Genomic DNA, 13,541 nt, shown 5'->3' on the forward strand with positions numbered 1-13,541 from the left:
CCGGACAAAGGATAGGGGTGTAACCACCCCCCTCCTGGTCCCACCCATAGGTAGGACCTAGTCACGGGCCAGCCCCTTTTTCCTAGAATAAAGGTGGGAGCGGGTCCCCTTCCCAAATTGGATAATTCTGAATCTTGAACTACTTTCCACGAAAGGAACTCTTGACTATTTCTGAAGACTCTCCCTTGTGGCTAAGGAGTAGCCACCCTGCACCAGCAGGCACCACCTAAGCGCTTGCGGTTTGCTGTACGTCTCTCCCATGGATCAAGACTGCCCAGCTCGACGAGACCCGGGTTCCCTGCCATCTCTGACCTCTACCTACATCATCAGCCCAGCTGAGATTCGTAGGTGTGACGAGACCTGCGGGACCGGCCATCTTCAGAACCTGCACGACGCTTATCCAGCACGCCCACCGAGGGACCCTCGAGTGAGTGCACCTAGGGTTTGAGAAGCCCTAACCCTGAGCGGCTCCAGCACCGAAGTCTGCCTCCCCAGCATCCACGAGATCTGCGTGGGGGCCCTTCTGCTCCTTGCTGCTCACCGCGTTGTCCGGCCACTCGCCGACCGGCTGGTGGCCCTCTTCACGACGCACCACGACAGACTTTCATCACTGGTCTGGTTGCTCCAGACTGGCTCTTGCTCCCCTTCAACAGAGGAGTACCTCGGACCCTCCTGGTCCACTCCCGACGCCATCTTGACTCCACCGCGTGGGTTTGCCACTGCCAAGACCTGCTGCCCCATTCCTGGGCCCAGCATCATCGACAGCAGACACCTTCGTGGGACAGCTCGCCCTCCATCCTGGTCGCCGCCGCGCCTCCTGGTCCGAGGAACAGCCGAGACCGACGTCATCCACTCACCTGGTCGAGGTGACTTCAGCCGGTACCTTCCTGGTACCCACACGATCGCTGGCTAGCGGTTGAGAACTGAGTCCCCTCTGCTTTCAGGTTTCCTTCATCACCGATCCAGGCTTGGATCTCGCTGAACATCGACACTGGTCGCCTGCCAGCAACTTCTTCTTTCAGGCTCCTGAGACTACAACGAGGACTCCCGACATCTTGCTGAACCCCACGCAGCCGCAGCCTCTGGGCTAGGTAACTCGAGCATCTCGGTGCTCCACCGTAGGTTCACTCTACAAGTGTCCAGTTCCTTTTTCGTTTAGTCCCACTGATCGGATTCCTCCGGAATCAGTAACTTTAAACTTTCTAACCTGTCCCATTCCACTTGCAGTGTAAATGGTTTCGTGCCCTTCGGGCATTCGTGTAAATTGTGCAACCAGAAGTATTTTCCTAAGAGTTTTGTAGTGTGCTTAGCTCCCTGACTCATAAAGAGCCAGGGTAGACTTGTTATAAATAAATATCCTTTATTTTCATAACAACTTGTGTGGTGTCCTTTCACTTGGTGTTCAAGGGGTATATGTGATGGTAAACAGCTGGCTTAACACGCCCTCTAGAGTTTAGCCTGAAGACTGCTCTTGTCCACGCTACTAGGATAGCTGGTCTATAAGGTTGACTTACAACCAATCATCAATAAGGGTAGTTTGGAATGATACACAGTGATCACTAGAATAGTGAGCACTACATATCAGGCCAACTTCTCACAATTAGGATATAACAGTCATCAATTTTTACAATTATCTATTAGACTTTTTAATTTATTTTTATTGTGTTCATACTGGTCCGTCCTGAATGCAGGTCATTAATTCCCACATACTCTAGCAGATGGATCATCGCCTTCAGTTGTCTTCGTTTTAAGTAAGGTTTGTTCACCACTTGTTTGTAGCATAGAATGAATTGCAAACATCGTAGTCGCATTCGAAGATCTGTTCCTAATGCGCCTTTAGTCTCCCATTATATAGAGAAAAATCATACTGCCAATGAGTTTAGATGGCAGGTTATTGAAGTTGCCAGTCTACCAGTGAGAGGAGGAGATATTGTAAACGTACTGCAGGGCATTGAATGCAGATGGATAGAGAGGATTAACTCAATTGAGTTCGGCCTCAACTCCGCAGAGGACTGGAGAGGCTATGTGACCACCCTAAACTGAGAATATGAAGGGAATGAAAGGAACATCATTGGTCCCTCCATTTATAATGGATTGTCATCAGTCATGTGTCACCGTCTTGTGTAAAGTTTAAACATAAGAGTTTAGACGTCAGCTTTGACTATTGTGTTAATTAACTATTTTGCGCACTGTAGTAAAAATGTTCTTACTGTATGTATATTTGAATTGTAATGGCCAAGGAGTATTGTTACATCTGTGCGGTTGACGATATTATGTAGCAAACGCAAATGCACTGCATTAATGAAGGAGCACACTGCGAAGTTTCAGAATATACAGGGCCACTCCATGCTCTACATTGTTCTTTGTCTCCCCTAATATGTGTGCCAAGAGCCATACAAGCACTGTACATTATCCTAGTAATTACAGGTACAACATTAGAAACACCATCGACATCGATGCACTAGTCCCTTCTTTATTTTCATTCCCACGTCACTCGGAGCAACAGAGGGCATACAACTTCGGCGTTCCATTAATTATCCTGCAGAGCGTGAGGGGGTACGGTGTATGCATTATTCCTTGCCTCCCTTAATATGTGTGCTAAGAGCTATACACACACAATTCACATCCATGCACCAGTCCTTTCTTTACCTTCATTCCCACGTTACTCAGAGCAACAGAGTGCTCACAACTTCGGGGCTCTATTACTTATCCTACAGCACGTGAGGGGTTACGGTCTGCGTATTTACGCAACAGCGCAGCCGTTCGGTGTAACTGCATCAGTAACTAACCCAGATCCAGGGAGTTAGCAGCGTTATCCGCGGAGATTCGTCCGCCCGCATTATATATATTGAAGTAAGTGGGAATGCGATCCAGGTAGTAGACTTAATTTTTCCCGCCCTTTCAGCTCAGACTGTGTGCTTGACACAGTCTCTCACGCCTTATTATTCCTCCATTCTATAGCTATTCCACCATGATTTCACATACTGTGTACATGAGGCAACACTGAAGGAAGTTTTTATGGAAAGTCTGCGCATCGCAGCGCTAGCAAGACCCTAGACATCAAAGGGAAACCACGGTTCATCTCGTGAGGTATGCTTATTATTCATACGGAGCACTATGCCCTCTGTGCTCTACATTGTAATCAGTGGCAGTGTGTATTCATGCAGTATTATTATCTTTTTCTTCCCTTAATATATGAACCAAGAACCCGGCTGGGTACTCGCGTGAGTTCATTTCCTCTCCTTTTTCACTTTCTCACAAGGCACCACAACGTCACTAAGAATAATTTCATAACTCAGGTAATGAGTGCACATCCAAGTCCTTCTTTATAGTTTCTCGCATCAGTGCCGATATATGGGCCTTTTGCTAATTTCTATTTAATTCATTTTAGATGTCCCTGTATTGACAGTCCTGAAGAGACCCTACATTTGCAGAAGGGTCGAAACGCCGTCGACCAGTGTATAGGACGGACCATTACCCAGTCTGCATCATTGTATATGTGGAATGTCGTTAAATTGTATACAATTGGCCATTCTACATAATTTTATGGAAACCTTGTATCATGAAATTTGTTTCACAATGTACAGTCACTTTTTGGTTCCATGTTTCACTTGCGGACACTACGCACAAGTTTTGCGGTTTTGATTTAATGAAGTGTATATACTGATTGCGGTCTTTCATAAATAATTATTTGAATGTACCGTGTAGAGAATTTATTTTGCCCCCTGACACTATAGTCCTTACAGTGTTATTGCGATTGTGCAGTATTATCATTTATACTAATTCCCTATTATCCACTGGAACCTTTGTCTTTTTACATTACGTAATACCCTGGTTCCTTGTGAGTAGGGTTCCCCTGTTGTTAGTAATAACTACACAAGGAGCTTTTCTGGTTCATTATCAGACTTCCACCTTATTCAACAAAGTAAAGCAACCCAAAGTGGATTCCCGTCAACTGAAACAAAAGGAACAAATGATGGACGGAATGCTGACCAAAGCAAACATTCACCCACAGTCACAAAGATCGGGGTTTAAACCATCCTTCTTATGCTCACCACGACAGTTGGAAACCATGCAAATCAGTCTTGACCCTGTTCCTCATGGGAACTGAAGCCTGCTTTCCACCCCCATCATGAAGAACCTGCTCCATTATCAATGAAACGCTATTAACGTGTTAAATATTAGTAGAGGCTTACAAAATACACATGAATACACATGAGCTCTCCCAATCTGCAAATCCTGCAAAGTGCCAGGAACTCACTTCTGGGCACTGAGAAGAGCAGGGCACGGCCAGGACCAAACATCAGTCTACAGGTAATGTTGGCCCTGCGAGGAAAGCATCAAATAAACAGACGCGGGCACTGTTCGATTTGCAGTGCCCGGCTGATTCATTGCCAGCAGCGACCCAGGAACAGCTTCAGGCTCACAAAAGCCCTCTTCATGGGTCCCACAAGCAGGAGCGACCAGCACGTCTTGCCGAACCCGATCTGTTCCGAGCGGCTGCACAAGGGCAGTGGACGGGCCTTGCTGGCAGCTGGACAGGGCTGCGTGCAGGAATACCGCCAGGGCTCTGATGCCCTTGTGGAGAGGCACAGAGAGCTCCAGGGCTTCTGCAGGCTTCCAGGCTCGGCTCAGGCCTAGGGTACATGTTGTTGTGACCCCGCAGAGACCTGTCAAGGGCGGGGACCTCTTCTGCTAAGGGCTTCCATCTTCTAATGTAAACTCGCAGGTGCCCGCATATCCTGGGCGCTCGCCCGGATGGCAACGGCGGCTCTGTGCCAGCATGAGAGCTTCAGCCATGGCACTAACGAGGGCAGACAAATGTCTTCCATCCCACGAGTAGCCAGCGTCCTTACGGGGTGGGTGGGACTCGATTAAAAACAGGCTGAACATAAGAAACATAACACTTCTCACCATGCGGAGCTTCCATTGCCCTGGAGAGTTGGCCTTTTAAAACACGACACAAGCACGATCCATGATATAATTTTTGATCTGTCTCCTTGTACCTTGCAGCCGCTCCAAAGCCCTCCGAGGCATGCAGGTCTGCATACAGACCACTGTTCACCTTGACACTCTGCAGAGGTGCTGTCCGGGGGGTGGGGACTCCCTAAACGAGGGCTAACGGCCGGGAGAACGGAGCGGACATTAACTCGAGGGCACAGGTCACCTTCCATCAGCTCATGCGCTCGGCTGTCACATGGGCCGCCCGGGGCACCTGGGACGGTCCTCACACGTTAGCCTCCCTGGAAGGAGGTGTGAGCGGCGCTGCGCAGTTCTGACCTCAGCAGCCCTCACCCCCATACTACGTGCTTTCTGAAAGGTCTCTGATGGACTCTGAGGTCACGGCCTGAGTCGAGGCAAACAGCTCCCAGACCTGATGAGAAGGAAGCGCATTTCCGATATTCTATGTCTACCAGTGAGCTTCGCAGGGTGGACGTTTCCATCAGTTCGACCCACTGGTGAGCACTCCAAGCAAGTCCCATTCAATGGTTTTCAGATGCTCTTTGTACCGTCGACCATTACCAGGCAACTGCCGCTTGGTCCTGCGCAAAAAGGGCATCCCAAGTCAACAGCACATGCCCCTCTGAACGAGCACACAAGCAACCCAGCCCAGGGTTGGCCTCCTAGGGACTCGTCAGTGAGGTGCAATGTCCCAGGCCTCTCCATCCACCCCCCTTAGGGAGAGTGCCAGGCCCTGCGACTCCAGTAGGACATGGAGGCGATCCTGCAAGAAGAGAGGGGCCTGCCTGGCCCAGGCACAGACCAAGGAGAAGCTAGAAGGATGTCAAACAACAAGGCAAAGGGACTTCCAACCACCACTACATAGGACTGAAGGGAAAGAAGCTGGTCTCCTCCAGAGATCAAGGAGGAGTGACAAACCCCGAAGAGAGGTCACATTTAGCAGTACAAAAAGACTAGCACGCAGAGGAGGGTTTAGGAATGGAAGTGGGTGGAGGAACAGCTGAGTATGACTAAATACAAATCAGAGACGGTACTTAAGTATAGGTGATGGATAGATGAATTTTCGGTGGACCAATGAGGAGCAAAGTACCATATTCCAACCTAGAAAGAACAAGCAAAAGAAACTAACGTTTTTAATTCTTGACCTGCCACATATGTCAGACTAGCCTAAGCTGGTACCCTAAGCTATTGGCCAAAGCAGAGATTTGCCCTCGTAGGTTAAGGTAGTTACTGAGGATGAAACCACAGGATTTGGCATAGACAATAACAGGTGGTCTACAATTCAGGGGCTAAACAGCATTCAATCCATGACTGAATAGAGAGATTAATTTTTGAGGGGAGGCTAAGAGAAATTCTGTTTGAGAGCGTGAGTTTCAAGGGATGAAAAGATATCCATTGTTGCACATTTTTCAAGCTGTTAGAGAAAAAAAATCTCCATCAGAGGAGAAATCTTAAAATACGATGGGTGTGATCCGCATATTGGTGATACAGGACCCCAGAGTTCCTGAGGATAGCTTAGTGAGGTTTCAAATAGAGACTGGACTGAACGATATCTGTCCATAATCATCGCATGGGGTACTCACACAGGCTGATCACAGCACCTCCAAGCTGTTGGAATCAAAAGGTACAGATTTGGAGGTAGGGGATGTCAAACATGATTTATCCGAAGGTGATATATTGGGCTATAGATCTTACAAATGTTCATTTCAAAATCAACGGGATTTAAAAAAAAAAAAAATAATAATTAACATTAAGTATTTAAATATCCATGCAGCTGTTTCCATAACTTTTCTGGGCAGGTTTATGAGACACTGCCAAATAAAAGGCAACAGCACAACTGCGTAACATACACCCATAATAATGTTTATGCTAAGTAACATCCCATAGGTTTCCGTTTATAACAACAAATATAAAATTATGCTTCACTTGAAAGCAAAGAAATTGTTCCTCTCAGTAGCTAAAATGCATCCGAGACAGTGCAGTCAAAAGCATCAAACAATGAGCCCGGTCAGAGGAACCTGAAATACAGTTAAAAATATGCTTGGCTTAAACAAAGTATCCTACAGTTTGCTAGAGAAAGAGGCACAGTATAAATTGCTGTATGCATGGTATACGTATCTGGCAAAACTGCACCAGTGTTACTCTGGGGTACGCCCATTATGCTGCAGGGAGTGTGGTGAGATCAGCGACCTCCTTCGTGTCAGGTGTTCATGCCCACAAATAGACTTTTGTACGAGGAGGTACAGTCTGGGATTCCCTATGCTGGGGAAACCATCCTTAGTTTTGTTGTGAATGAGTTCACACAATATCTAAGAGAGACAAAGTGATTCTGTGGAACTGTTTAGGGGGCAGCCAAGACCACCACTACAGCAGCCATGAAAAAGAACGACCTATCAGGAACTAACCAATGGTACGTCCGACTTTGGATGCTTACGGCGATGGAGAAATGAACCGGGGGAATGCCGCATGATAAAGATTGAAGCAGCCTGGAAGCCCCTGTTGAATTATTGATGGAGGGGACCCCAGCACAGATTCTCGCCCTACGCATAGGGCCCTGAACTTCTTCTTAGTGTGTTGATCTCTAAGGTCAAGCATTGCACAACAGTTACTTTACACACAGAAACACCTGCGTTAATGTATATATGAGAGCTGTGTCATTACTATCCATTTTGTTCTGTATCTATGGCATTGTCTAAGCAACCATGGAACGTTCTATGTACCCTCTAGGGAGGGGAGAAGGCGGGGGAGGATTCAATGTAAACTTTATTACCTCAACTCGTGCTTAACCAATGATATTACAATCTTGGGAGGGGCAATAGCTGATTTCACTAAATATGTAAGAATAATATAATCCCCTTAATATAAAAGGATGCATCATTCCAACTGAAAACTAGAAAGGTTTTGGTTTTAAAAAGAAACTGCTCAGACTGTGGTTTAACAGAAACGAACAAGTTAACTCAAATCGGATACACTATTTGTTTTAAAAAAAAATGCAGTTACATAAGATTTCCACAATATCTAAAAAAAATACATCAACCTGACCCTCTGGCCGAACTGTCTCCAACTGTATTACATTGTTTTCATATATTTGCATTAAGTGTATTCAGCATGCTTAGGTCTAATTATCTACATAGCTTGTGTAACCCACTGAATGTCACACTTCTTAACCCACATAGTACAGCTACTGTGAAATACTCTGCAGTGAACACGAGATGGTGGACAACTGTGAATATCCGAAATATGTGCCAAAAATTATTACTACACACGTATACATCACTGCAAATACAGTACTTGTACTGGGATTCTTTTTAGGTAGTAACTGGAGGTCCAATAAGCTAACAAAATATTAATCTTGTAACATAAGAGTAGCTCCTTTCAAAATGTTTATTGCGTAACAGTTTTAATATCACCCCGGGCCAATGTTAAGTACTTAAACTCAAAATACAAAACTAAATATGTATCTGCAGCTAGAATAGACAAGATTAAGAAACACAACAGACATTGTTTTCAGTAAACATATCATTCAACTTACTATAATATGTACGGATCGGTGTGGTGCAATATGCAAGTTGGTTCTCAACTAAAATTTAATTCTGGTATTTTATATAGGACTTTAATTTCAAACATTAGCAGTGAAGCGCACTCTTCTTCGAGACCTCAAGCAACAGCTGTCAATATTGAAAATTAGCCATGAGGACAATTTGTGCTTTTTACCGAACAGAAGATGCAAATACCAGACTGTAAATTAAACACACTACCACATTAAGTGGATTCTCACATGCAAAACATGCAAGCGCATGATAAGCATCAGATGCCAAATCCATTAAAAAAAGCACAAAAGGTCCTTTTGCATATTTTGTCATGTAAATCCCAGCTTATTTTAACATCTTACTCATAGCATGATCTAATGACAATTGCAAAATGACATATTGCTGCAATAAGGCATGACGTGCTTATTTTTTTTTCTTCTCCTTCATTCTATGCATGTACATCAAAAGTGGTGATTATGTGCTATTGCCTACATGATGTGTATTAGTTTGATGCTTTTCTTGAGCTTTCAGCCTGTGTGTGCATTTTTATTAAGCTTCAGGCAATGTTTTTTTAAGGACATTGGGTGTGGCTTTAATACGTGCAACTCAAATTAAGTAAGCCACATCTCCTGCATACACAAATACTTCATATAGGAATCACATATGGATTTTGTAAAGGTATTGAAATTACATAGCATTGAACTTACATTTGGAGTTTAGTAGAACACTCTAAATGAGGCAGTGTGAACCACCACACAGAACACATGGTTCACTAACCTTGTTTACAGCAGTCAGACATGCGGACTCTTGCGCTCATCAGGTTCAAAATGATCTAAACTTGACATATTTAGGACATCCTCCTCCCAAAAGGGGATTTCTGTTTGTTCGGCCTCAGCTAATAACGTGCCTATTTGTATTCACTCACACCTCTGGTGGGTGGGTCCCCGAAGTTCGCCTTCATCCATACCTTGTTTTTATCATGTACCTAATCCCACTTTCATTCCTTTGGGTGCTGGTTTTATAACTAAGCTCACTGTGAAACTCTCACTAACAGAACCAGCACCAATGACTGAATAGGACCAAACCAGCTATCTGTTAAAAGTACACAATCGTACTGTTGAATTGCAACCAGATAGCTTGGAGATCTTTTTATTTTGGGGGGTACTGCAACAATGTCACAGATCTGTAATTGCTTCAGAAAAACCTTAATGTTAATACTCATGCCAAACTTTCTCCAAGCCCCAAATTCCACTTGGAAGCACAAACAAATTCCATCTATGAAGTCTACGATATTTTCCTATTCCTAGGAAATCAGTGGTACCTGCAGTGGTTTCCCTACTGCTGTTCTAGTAAAGTTAAGCAAAAAGCGGTTATATATTAAGTTTAATCTTTCTTCATTAACGGGTTCACAACCTCAGAAAGCTGCTGCTTTGCACTCTCTGATGTAGGGACCCCATTACTCGGTGTAAGATGTGACTTCAAGGTCCATTTATTGACCGCCAGGTTTACTATCTACACAACCCTCAAGCCCAGTCCTGTTACTTCTGACCTACTGTAACCCAATAACACATACCTGAGGTTCCAGTTTCTACCACCCAGAGATGCCTCTATGCAAGATCTGCAGGAATCATTCGTTCAATTTCAACATTGGAACCCCCCTGCTATTTACTTCTTTCTAAACAAAGCCAAAATATTCTTTGGGAGACTAAGAAAACCTGTTAATGTTGCACATTTCAAAGAAACTAGTCTTATGGTCCAATATGCTCACATCATTCTCGATGTTACTCTCTATGAGAATGTTCCTCCTTGTGCTTCCTATGGCCCACATGTGACGTTAGAAACCGTCACAGGTCACAACCTAAGTCCTGGTCAGTCAAAGAAATGTTTATTTACCCAAGTCCTTAAACTTTGATAGAAGTCAGTCCTGTAAACCAGTGACTGAAGGGGTTGGTTAATCCTTCAAGATGGCCTTGGTGGCCAAGACAAATACTAGTATTTTGTTAGCAACGCATAAATTCTGACTGCTACAGCGAGAAGGTGCAGCCTTGGATCCCTGTGTTTACTGGAGACCCGAGAGACAAGGTCAGCACCTCCAACAGCTGGACAACTTAGGCATTCTGAGTCTTCACTGAAACCAGCTTTTCAGATTTCACAACGAAAACGGCAGGGTTTGCCCTTGTATGCTGAAGGATAAGGTGGGGGATGGGAGAAGAGAGTCGTGGCATGTTTTATTAGAATTAGGTTGATTAAATATTTAGAACGCAGCGCAGAGAGTGGGAAATTGAATAGCACCCTATAAACCACGCGAGGAGCAAACAGTAAAATCCGACAGTAGGCAGCTAAGCAGAAAATCCGAGATTCAGAAATATAGATGCAATGCTTCTGATTGATACAAAACGGCCCACTAATTCTTATCTGTCACTCCATGGAAGGTGCGGATGCCAACACTCCTGTGGCCTGTCATCCATGGGTACTCAGACTGTCTGCAGTAAGAATGCAATCTCTCTTGAGGCATCAGGGGCTGCACTCACTGACACAAGCCCGCTGTCACGCACCGTCAGGTCGAGGATTCCACACTTGGGGGTGAGACGAGCTATCACGGCGGCGTCAGTGCTGGGACGCGCAACTTCTCTTGATGATCTAAGACTGGCACGGCGTGACTAATGCTGGCAGCATTCGTGCCCATGGGGCGGACACTGTCACTCCTTGGGGCGGACACTGTTACTCCTATGGGGGCACTGTCACTCCTTGGGGAGGAGAACCCGATCACGATCACAGAGATCGCTGCAGAGCAGGGCAATGAGCCGAGCGCTGAGCATTAAAGAGAGATTTGGTTACTTTCTTCCCGAAGGGCATGCGAGGTCATGTTATTCTCAAATCCACAGTAAAACAGCTTAGGGATGTAAAGGAAAGGAACTCCTGAATGCTTCAAGGGGGGAGGCAGCCCTGTTACTCCACTCGGGGGTGGGGAGATCCCTTAATGCCCCCACAGGACTCCTGTCACTGCGGGGGGGCATGCAGCCTCGGGGGAGGGGGCTCTGCATGCAGCCTCAGCGGGGCCCTGTCACTCCGGAAGGATTAAGGCCCCAGCTTGAGGATCTGAATGGCCACGTCTCTCCCGAAGCACAAACAGCCTCCACCTGAAATGTGCCATGTCACCCCTGGGGCACATCCCATCTCCCCAAAGCCTTAGAAGAGTCATATTTACTCCTGTGGGTCCAAGTCACTCCTTGAGTATACCGCTCCCCGTTCTGCTTAAAAGAGGTCAAGCACTACTCTGGGGTCTCATTTTAAGGCCCCTTCAGACTAACAGAGGTCACATCACTACTGTGGGGTCATGTCACTCCACTGGCGTCTTGTCACTTAAACTGGGGGTGGGATAGATAGGTGGGTTACTCACTGGGGGGAAACATCTGTCCACATCATCAGAGGGTCCTGTCAGTAGAACCCTCCCCTTCCTAAGTCTCTGCTTTCTAGAGGGGGCTTATCACTGTTCTGGAGGGGGGGGGGGGGGGCGGGTGCGTCAATCCTCTGGATGGCGGGGCCCCCAATCCTCTGGATGGCGGGGGCCCCGTCACTACTCTGGTATCTTGTCACTCTACAGTCGAACTCATTTTTACATCGCCAGTGGGTCCCGGCTGTGCTGGGGAAGCGCCTGGTCTCCATAGGTAGGGTCCTGTCACTCCTGGGAAGGGGACTTTATCCTTCAGTGGGGATCCCATTTTTCCTTCACACCCCTTCCCCAGTCACTTTGTTGGAGACTGTCAGCTTCGGTGAGGGGTCTAGGCAGTCCTGAGAGGGCATCCTGTCACGTCTGGGAAGGGGTTCTGGCCCTCATGGGTAAGGGTCCTGTTACTCCTTGGAATGGTACCTGTCACGTCTGGGAAGGGGTCTTGTTCTTTCTGGGGGTCCCATCTTTCCTACCACCCCCTGTCATGTTGTCGGAGGTTCTGTAAGCCTTGGGAAGGAAGGAGTAAGGTCCCTCCTGTGACGGGGTATTTTTCCTTCGGTGGGGGTAAGAGTCCCATCTTTCCTCCACACCCCTTCACCGGTCACTTTGCCGGATGTCCTGTCACGCCTGGGAAGGGGTTTCTGTCCCTCCAGTGAGAGAGTCATGTCACGCCTGTGAAGGAGTCCTGTTACGCCTGAGAAGGGGTCCTCTCACACCTGCGGAGGGAGGGGTCCCGTCATTCCAGTGAGGGAGTCTTGTTATGCCTGCGAAGGAAGGGGTCCTGTCACGCCAGGGAAGGAAGGGGTCCTGTCACTCCAATGAGTCCTGTCACGCCTGGGAAGGAAGGGGGCCTGTCACTCCAGTGAGTCATGTCACGCCTGTGAAGGGGACCTGTCACGCCTGAGAAGGGAGGGGTCCAGTCACTCTAGTGAGAGAGTCATGTAACGCCTGTGAAGGGGTCCTGTCACGCCTGGTTAGGGGTCTTATTCCTCAGGGTCGGAGGGATTTTATATTTTCTTCCTTTTATTTTGCCGGACGTTCTCTCAGCCCCCGTCAGGGGTCTCGTCACTCCCACCCCTCCCCACCAACCTCACTGTCAGCCCCGCCCGGCAACCCACCCCTCCTGCCCAGAGCATACTCCCGGTGACAGCGGCACTCACAGCTGCTTCCAGAGCCTTCTCAGCCAGGAGCTCCTGTCAGGGGTCGCGGCTGCTCCGGCTCCAGCGGCTCGCGGGGGCGGGGCGCACTCCTGGGACTTTGGGCTCCCGCCTCCCTCCCTCACTGGCTGCGCTCGCGCGAACTGCAACCGCCCTCCGAGGCCGAGCTGCGACAGCGAGGAGGGACTGCACGTGCCGGGGCATGGGCAGAGAGGATGGACTGAGGACCGCAGCGGCTAGACAGGGAGGCTGCAGCCTGGCGAGACGTGAACAGAGAGGACGGACTGAGGACCTCAGTGGCTAGACAGGGAGGCTGCCGCCTGACGAGACGTGGACAGAGAGGACGGACTAAGGACAGATGTGGCTAGACAGGGAGGCTGCCGCCTGGCGAGACGTGGGTTGAGAGGACGGACTAAGGACAGATGTGACTAGACAGGGAGG

The 13,541-nt window shown here is 47.5% G+C and overlaps 1 protein-coding gene across 2 annotated transcripts in view; it reads right to left on the reverse strand.

The window, feature by feature from the left end:
* The window catches only part of SLC25A42 (solute carrier family 25 member 42), a 147,223-nt gene extending 133,936 nt beyond the window's left edge, over positions 1-13,287 (reverse strand). The window contains exon 1 of one of the 2 annotated variants that reach the window (XM_085639358.1): positions 13,104-13,287. The gene's annotated coding sequence lies outside the window, so the exon portion shown is untranslated. The remainder of the gene's footprint in view (positions 1-13,103) is intronic. The other variant, XM_085639355.1, reaches the window with a different exon arrangement.
* Between the last annotated feature and the right edge of the window lie 254 nt (positions 13,288-13,541).

Source organism: Triturus cristatus, chromosome 12 (assembly GCF_964204655.1).
Source record: "Triturus cristatus chromosome 12, aTriCri1.1, whole genome shotgun sequence".
Taxonomy (NCBI): Eukaryota; Metazoa; Chordata; class Amphibia; order Caudata; family Salamandridae; genus Triturus; species Triturus cristatus.